The sequence below is a fragment of the Typha angustifolia genome, chromosome 5 (assembly GCF_048772165.1).
Source record: "Typha angustifolia cultivar Huaian chromosome 5, ASM4877216v1, whole genome shotgun sequence".
In the NCBI taxonomy this organism is placed as follows: domain Eukaryota; kingdom Viridiplantae; phylum Streptophyta; class Magnoliopsida; order Poales; family Typhaceae; genus Typha; species Typha angustifolia.
The window spans coordinates 1,067,919-1,077,050 of NC_133243.1; positions in this window are offsets into that span (position 1 = coordinate 1,067,919).

Here is a 9,132-nt window from a genome sequence, read left to right on the forward strand (position 1 = left end):
ACAAACAATATATTATATAAATGAAAAGGTATTTTTTTTGATATAATTGTCACTAAAAAATTTTAAAATATTATAATTGGCACTTTTGGCAGAATATTCATAGGACATTCCTAGCCCATAGTTGCTAAGATTAACTACTATATATCCTTCAATCTTGATGTTGAGTGTAAAGTATTTATCATTATTTTTTCTTGTTATGATATCAAATAATATGTGTTTGCTTTCAAATTATTTTAATAATTTACATAACGGCAAAATAGTTTCAATGATAATATAATAATAATTTGAGCGGTCATGAGCATTTGATTTCTTCCGCAAAGAAATTTAGCTTATAATTAGTTTATAAGCTTAGCAATAATAGCAATTATGATGGGCTATTTATATTACCGTGCTCTTAAGTTTTGACAATAGCAAAATTGGCTTGATATCTTCGGAATTAAAAATAAATATTTATGTAATCTCTAATGATTTTTTCTATTTTGAGGGTAAAATTTTTTTTTTAGGTTCATAGAATGTTAGTGACCCTAACACAAATAGTTCTATATTTCGTTCTTAACGAGCGTTACTCAATTTCGAGGGCAAAACATTTTTTTGATGGCGGTAGATTGTGGAGATCTTTAATATTTGATAAATGCTAGGTTTATCTCTTGTGACATAAATTAGCTTTGTATCTTTCATGTTATTTAGGTTATGTATAAGATTATTTATTTCTACTTATTGTAATCTTATTATTAGATTATAAAAAGCTAGATAATGTTGGAAAGAATCCATATAAATTGCAATGCCCCTTATAAGTTTATTTACTCATTCACTTAGTATTGTTTCCATCTCCAAATGAAGAGAGTAGATTTATTGAGTTTAAAATATTATTATAATTCCCAATCATTACATATCTACAAATATTATCTTATCATCGCGTTGCTGGTATAGTTGATCTGGATAGAAACACAATATATATGACGCATGATTTTGATCATTACTTTGCTTGCATTGCCATCTGGCGTCAAGCACATCACCTGGCTGAGCTGGCTAAGGCTCAACATTAATAACTTCCACAAGAGTTAGACGTTTGTTTGGTCTGCCCATATGTAGTTGCTCTCATACCCAAACCTATAATTATCTTAATAAGACAAACGCTAAATATAATTATGTACAAGTACTTACCGAAATATCAATTTATAAATATCTATAATAAAACAAGTGGCTCAGTTATCTCTCTTGCCTTGTTTACACTTAACACATAAAATATTAGATATAGAAGCGTTAACTTTGAGTAAGTGATGTCTGTTAATTGTATTTCTCTTTAGACATATTTTTACTTCTTTACTCACAAAGAACATCCCAACACGTAAATCATTGTCTATATACCTCAAAGGAGAAGATAAGCTGACAAATGGATTAATAACAATAACCTTTGTGTCAAATCTATATTATATAATTGCAACATCAGGTCAAAACTAATGATTTAATCGACTATAATTTCATCGAACTTATTATCAGTTAAACTATCATCTAACAATGCACCAACATCCTCTTCATCAGTTGTTTCAAATGGTTTATTATCGCATAGTATGTTGTATAATACATAATTATTTTTTTTACTTTTAATAATGTGTGTACCAACTGTTTCAGCAGATTAATCATTCAAACATATATGTGATAGTTGACTATAGCATTCATTAGTTATATCAGTAACTTTATTAATTCTAGCAACTCCAAGTGGTTCATTACGGCCTTCAGGACTTGGTTTACTAGGACTCATTAAATATCTAAGTAACATCAATTGGTGTATTAGTATGGTTGTTTAGTGGAGCTTTAATTAGTGTATCAATATGGTTACTTTCTTTGTCAACAATTAGTGTACCCTCAATATAAACTTCTAACATATCTTTATGTTGTTTTGTAATATTAAGCATAACATCAATATTATTATCATTATCAATTCCAATAAACTCTAGTTTTCTCCTATAAAAACTTTACTATAGACTAATTTTATACTCCAATGTTATGTACTCAGTTTACTCGCTATTAAAATGTTTTCGACCAATTCATCATAACTATAATTTTCATCCACTTTAGTAAATTTGTTTAACCCACCCTCATAATTAATCATATCATCTTGTAACTGGATAATACTGCCATCCAAATACATGTAACTATTATAAACATTTGAGGCATCTTTTGAAAAAAAAATATACATATATTTTTTCGCATTTTTTCTATTTGCCAACTTGGAATAAGCATTGGGCAAATACAATAAGTAATAAGCTTGATATCTATTAATCCAAGTAAGCAAACTACAGATAATGTATATGCAATTGGCAAATACAAACATACAGCTCTAAAAACTTAAGTAAGGGATCAAGATAGTTGTTTTCGCTTTTTAGTATTACAAGCATACAACTTGACAAATTCAAGCATTACAATTGTAATTCTATCATTGTTTTTAAAACTAAGATGCACCATGAAGTTCTTATACACCATGAAGTTGTCCAACTCGCCATTGATGTCCACAGCTAAACTGGTGGTGGCAATGTAGCAATAAATTTAATTGACAAAGGTGTTGGGAAACCCATAGAGCTTAAGACAGTTGTAAGTGAGTCTCCACTCCATTCGGTCGAAAGCTTTGAAGAGGTCGGCCATGAAAGTGAAGCTTCTGACCTTACTTTGTGAATACTTGAGAAACTACATGACCTCGTGGGCAAGAATTTGATTGTCAAGAATTTGACGACCTGGGGTGAAGACACTCTAGCAGTAAGAAATGATATTATGGAGACAAGATTTGAGCTTGCTAGCTAGCAGCTTGCAATCATCTTATAGAAGGTGTTACAGAGACTAATAGGGCAGAAGTCTCCGACAGTATTCGAGCTCTCCTTCTTCGAAATTAATATGATAGTAGCGTGGTTCAACACTAGATCCATGATTTCGGTTTAGAAGAAGGTTTTGATGGCTGATGAAATGTCTTCCTTCCAAATGGGCCAAAGATTTTGGACAAAGCGGTCATTGAGGCCATCCGGTCCCATGGCTTAGTCAAGACCCAACCCTTTGATGACCAGTTCTATTTCCTCCGTGGCCGGGCAAGCGAGGAGGTCATACACCGCTAGTTTAGAAATAACGGGAGCATTGGAGAAGAGTCCAACGTGGCTTGCTGAGATGGACGGGGGGCTCGTAGTCTTGAAGAGTTTTTTAAAGTAAAGGACAAAGGCTAAGCAAATCTTTGCTTGGTCGACTATCCATTTGTTTTCTCCAATGTGAAGACTAAAGATATACTTGCGACGATGATTGACCATAGCAGAAGCATGAAAAAAATTTACTGTTACGATTGCCCCATGACAGCCAACTAGCCGTCGCTCTCTAGTGCCAATAGATCTCTTCGAGGAGGAGATGGTCATGCTCCCTCCGCAGAGATCGATCTTTGAAACAATCTTCCTCCATCATGGCAGCTTTGGATTGGATCCATTGTATGTCATTCTTCACCCTCCTGATTCAAGCAAGCAGGTTTCCTCCATGATTCTTGGCCTAGCTTTTGAGGTCTTGGCAGAATAGGCTGACCTTAATGGAGAGAGGATTGTTAGATTCCTAACTCCGGTTCCATGTGAGCTTACAAAAAGGTTTGAAATATTGAGTAGAGAACCACCAGTTTTCAATTCAAAACCTTCTGCTCTGGGCTTAAGTTATTAGGAAAGTGCATAGGAGGAGGGGGTTGTGGTCGTTGGAGATGGCCGGGAAGTGCAAGTGGATCTGTCGGTGAGGTAAAGGTCATCGTACACGCCACAGAATATCCAATTGTTAGAAGGGTTGGAAAGGATGCTTACACTAGCATAGACGAAGCTCTCATTGGCTTCCAAAACATCTAGTTTGATACTGATGTCCCAAAGCAGCCAAAGACCCCCAGCAAAATATACTAAAAAGACAATGAAGTGGTTGCAAAGAGGAATCGAGGTGAGAATGGCTTTCGCCTTTATTTCACTACACTTTGTATCTGCTAAAAAAAGCCATGTGGGCACCCAAATTAAGGAGAATCTATTTAAGATCCCTAATTGTCGAGGATCCTCTGTTATCTCAACAATACCGGGATATAATCTTCACTTCTTATCCTATAGCGTTTTAGGCCTTGCCGCACTAGCCATTGTTTTTTGTTGATAAAGGGCATTATCTCCATTGAGGACGGAGGAGAGAATCTTTGCTGCACTCAGATTTTGGGTGGAGGGGTGGCTATCATGTTGAGTAGATGAGGGGTAGGAAAGGCGCTTAGAAGCGGAGGAAAGCTCCAATTGGGCTTTCCTCTTATTAGGTGAGGTTAGGGATGCCTTTTGGGAGAGAGATGAAGGGGTTGGAGTAGGCAATGTAGGGTGGCGTGAGGTTTTGCCCAAGGAGTTGTTTGGTTGTGGTGAGCAACAGCAGTGGGGGAGAGTTCAATGGTGAGGTTAGCAAAGGGAGCGAGAGTGGTATCATGTGTCTTTTAATGGTTGTTTAAGTTTGCATGGGTTGCATGATTTTAGTGGTGGTGGGATGATTTGATGTGCATGGGGGTATAACTTTGGTTGTAGGGAGGGTAGGTTGGTGGAGTGGTGATTAAGGTGTCTTGGGTTGCAGGCTGATAGGGGTAGGTGTACCTATGATTTCAACTAGTATGCTGTAGATCTGCAAATTTTTCGGGATAACATAGGATGGGTGTGGAGGGATTTCCCCTTTCAAGCTGTCCTTAGCGTATCCTCCTTCAACAGTTGGAGCACCTACAACAAAGATAATTAATGTCGACAGGCTAGGCGTGGCAGCTCACGACACATCAGTTCCAATTGCGTCCAAGGCGTGGTAGGATAGTTGGATGTCCAAACCAGGGCTAGGATGGGACTCAGCCGCCCTAGGGCTCGTAGGCATCGAACGACTTGCCTCAGAGTTGTTCGCTAGAGACCTAATCTGCGACCGATCTTCACCCCATCGTTAGTACCTACTTCGGCTGGCTCTACGAGGCACCAAGGTTTAGGAACTTTGGCTTAAGAAAAAATAGAAGCTGGCCATGCAAATGAGGGGGAAAGTGCATGCATTCCTGCATCTCGTGCTCGATTCTCTCGCAGAAGGTGCAATATCTAGGCATTCACTCATATTTCACCAACGCCTCTTGACTTCTTCCATTGGATAAGGTGACAGTGAGAGAGGAGATGAAGGGTTTAGATATATCTAGACTCACTTTGACTTGGATGAACCTAGCTCATTTTATGGGGTCAAGCCTTTCAGAAGGAATATGCTCACTAACTTTCGCAACGAGGATAGCGGATGTGCTCATTGAGAAGTACTCTAGAGGAAGTCCGTGTAGTTATATCCAGAATTCTGAGTAGGAGAAATTTTATGTTTTGACTAGCTTGTGAGGAGCGAAGTAGGCGACTGAGAATAGATCCCTGTTGAAGGACCAAGGTGAGCTGTACTAGACCTTTTATCTATCTATCTCTAGTTCAAATTCAATGAGGAAGGTGTTCTTGCCTTCTTCCACAAAGGTTAATGCTCCTTCTGGGCTCCAAGCCTTAGTAAGGGCAGCCTTCAAACCTGAGTCATTAACTGTTCGATCCGAACTGAGCTTCCCAATTAAACATAGGTTTGGTTTCCTAGTTGGGACAGTGTTCGCCTCAAGCAACGAGATAGATTCTTCCATTTTATCCTCCACCAGTATGTTGGCGAACTTCTTCAGGAGATCCGCATCAGATGGGTCCATGGGAGGGAGAGCGAGTAGATTGTTGACAAAAAGAAAGGCTCGATGTGGCCTTTGAGAAACTGTGGGACAGGAAGGAGAATAGAGTTAATGGAGATGAAAAGTTTTATTGTAGGAGAAGCTTTGTGCTTGTGAGTAGGCAAAGGGGAGTGGACGGGAAGATCTCCAGGGTGGAGAGGGAAATATGTTTTTCCAAATTAGTTAGTAGGACTAATTCTATGTTTGAGAGTTGGAGGTATATGACCTTATTCTAGGCCAAGCGGGCCATCTTATTAAATTCACCATTCTTGCCCTTCTTGCCTGCTTGATAAGTAATTCTTTATTCCTATCTCGACATTTGACAAAGTTAATAATTCAATAAGGTCTTTCCTTTGGAAAAAAGGAGAGCTGAACTTGGGCTCTATTTGGTTAGCTAGGATGTTTGTCAAAGACCATTGTATGAGGGAGAATTGAGGATCTGCAACCTTTATGGTTGTTGAGTAGGCTAGGTCGGACTAAGAGCAATGAACTTGCTTATGAGGAATGATAAGCTTTGGGTATAACTCATGCATCTCAAGTATAGGAAGTGCCACATTGGGAGCAAGTTAAGGGCTATAGCAAGCAAATCAGTGATCTATAAGTATTTTCATGATTCTTTGTCTTTGTTTAAGAAAGATTTACTCAAAGTTATTGGAGATGGTAAATCCACTTTCGTCCTAGATGACCATTGGGTTTTCTCGTTGCTTCTTGCTCTAAAATCTACTTTCATTAATTATAGTCTCCCTATTGGTCGTAAGTGTGTCTCTTGGTTTATCTCGAGTGGGGCTTGAATTACCTAGAGTGTTAGACCTTTCGTTGGGGACATTTTAAGGAATATCAGTTTTTTCTATCTCTATTCTCCCTGCCTAAGTGTCCAATTATTAGACAACACTTCCCAAATCTCATTTGGGAAGGTTGTCTAATAATTGCATTTCTTGAGTTTGCATACACATTATTATAATACTCATGTCAACTAGAAATTTCACTAACTATTTCAGAATCTAATTAAAATTAACTCATTTTATCCATGATCAGAATTAACTTATCTAAATAGACTGATCCAGTCATTTCTTATGAGTACCTAATACAGGATTCTAATAAGTTTGACGTGACATTTGAAGAAAAATATAAAATATAGAAGGTATTTAACCAACTAAAAACTATTGTATGCCAAATGCAATGTTACGAGGCAAGTGAGCTAGAAGGAATTTAAGAAGTGCTTTGTAATGAAGCAATCATTCTACTTGTTTCAGTTTGATAATCATGCCAAGTTTTTCCTTTAAAGCATGTTACTATTCAGAAAATTGGGCTTGCGATCAATTTCTTTGTTTGCATGGAAATGTTAGTTCTGATGTGCTTCCTCTTTTTCCTTTTCTTTTTCCATTGACATTGCATTATAAAAAAAAGAATATGACTTTGACTTTTTTAAAGCCCTACTAGAGTCACGACTGTATTGATGGAGTAGGTTTCACAAAGATCATGCCAAGCAAATTTATCCTCTAGAGCTGGAAGTTGAAGCTTTCTACCAAATTTTTGTAATCCTTGTACATAAATAGTAATAAGTCATCAATTTGTGTGATGTATTTGAATTCTTTAGGCTTTGTTTGGTTTGAGGCTAAATCCCAAACTTGATTACTTGATTTTTTGTAGAGTGAACTTAGTTAAATATAAAAAGATTAAAAAATATTTGGTTATTGAATCAGATTAGAAGTCCCTGAACTAGTTTAGAGGGTGTCCCTGAACTCAAAGCGAATAAAGCCTTAAGTTTCTTATTCGTACCTCATGTTCACGGCAAGGCGGGCAACATGCTTGCTTTCAAAAGTGCAAGGTTTATGAATAATGGATATGTAGGTGATTTTTTTTTATAATTCTTTTCATATATTTTCCTAATTCTTTTATTTCTAAGTTTTTTCCATCTATCTATATCGTTCCTTCCATTTGCTCCAAAGATTTTGAGAGTTCAAGCTACTTTTGTTAATTCAGCGTCACGTGAAAAATCACAGTGTTTAACAACGATTCTTATATATTATTTTCCTACAATCTAACTGTTTAGCGATTTCCCTTGATATCTTTATTATTACCGGAACCTTTGTAATATTATTTTATTGGCAATTAAGTGAACATAACCTCATATTGATTGTGTTAAAATAATGTGTAAAGAGTGTGATATGAAGATTCAATACTTGAATTAGTGCTAATTTTCAAGTTGCCAGTCCGAGGTACAAAAGGCACCAAGTGGCGTTCTAATAGCCCCCATGGATGTTCAAATGCATATACCTAAGTTATATTTAGGTGTTTGAATGACATCTTAGCAATATTTTTGTTAAATACTCCTTATTAATTAGTTATACTATTCACATTAATTTATAGACTTTCAAAAATATATCTAAGTTATAAAGATATTCGTATGAATATTATTATTTTTGAGGAATAACCCACAGCCATATAATTTGATTGAATCTAATCATGCTTTACAAGCTTGATGCAAGATATTTAAAGCAACCCCTCTACTACTATTATAAGAAAATAAGCATCAAGTCCTAAGGTGTTATGAATCGGATAATTCTGAAAAAATTTATGAGTGGTAGCCTCGATAGTCATGAATCTAATGAATTTGGAATAAAGTGATTCTGAGGTCAAAGTGAAGGAATCAGTGAAGATAAGTCAAAATTGGACATAATAGAATTATAGACATAGTAACAATCATTGAAAGATAGTGAACAGCTATGGGATGGTGGAGATTGGTCATAAAGGAGAGTGGCCTGTGGAGGAAAACGGTACCTAAGGTTTGGAGGCAGGAGTAAGGTTTTTAGATTAGATCTACTTTTCGAAAAAAATAAACGACTACGATTAAAGATAAATGCAAAATAATTAAATTAACTTAACTCGATATTTATTCCTTGACTTCTAATTAACCTATGACTACTCCTATTTATAGAAGTAGAGTCATAGCACGTCTGATCCAAATCGTCATATTGGGTTTACATATGTGGATTATCCGCTTTAACTCAAATATAAAAGTAATAAGCAAAAACAACCAACTAAACTCGACTTGACTCAATCTCATAGTTGGATCATAACAATCCATCACACTTCTGACACTTTATCCTCAAAGTATCACTAATATGCAAGCTAGATTTTCTAGCTCACTTCGTGCTCGTGGGCCCACGTGTTTGGCACATGTCATATCAAGCTACATGCAGGTCTGGATTAATCAGCTGATGAAGGCCCATTGGGTTGTTCCATCAGTAATTCTTGGGCTTGTACTTGAGCCCATGGTCATGCTCATGAGTCCAAGTTGAGTCACGCAAGATGGTTGAGTTGGTTCGCTAAAATTCAGTTCTCCTTGATATGCGTGCACTTTATCCCTTCCACCAATTTGCCCCAATCATAACCCTAACCCATTA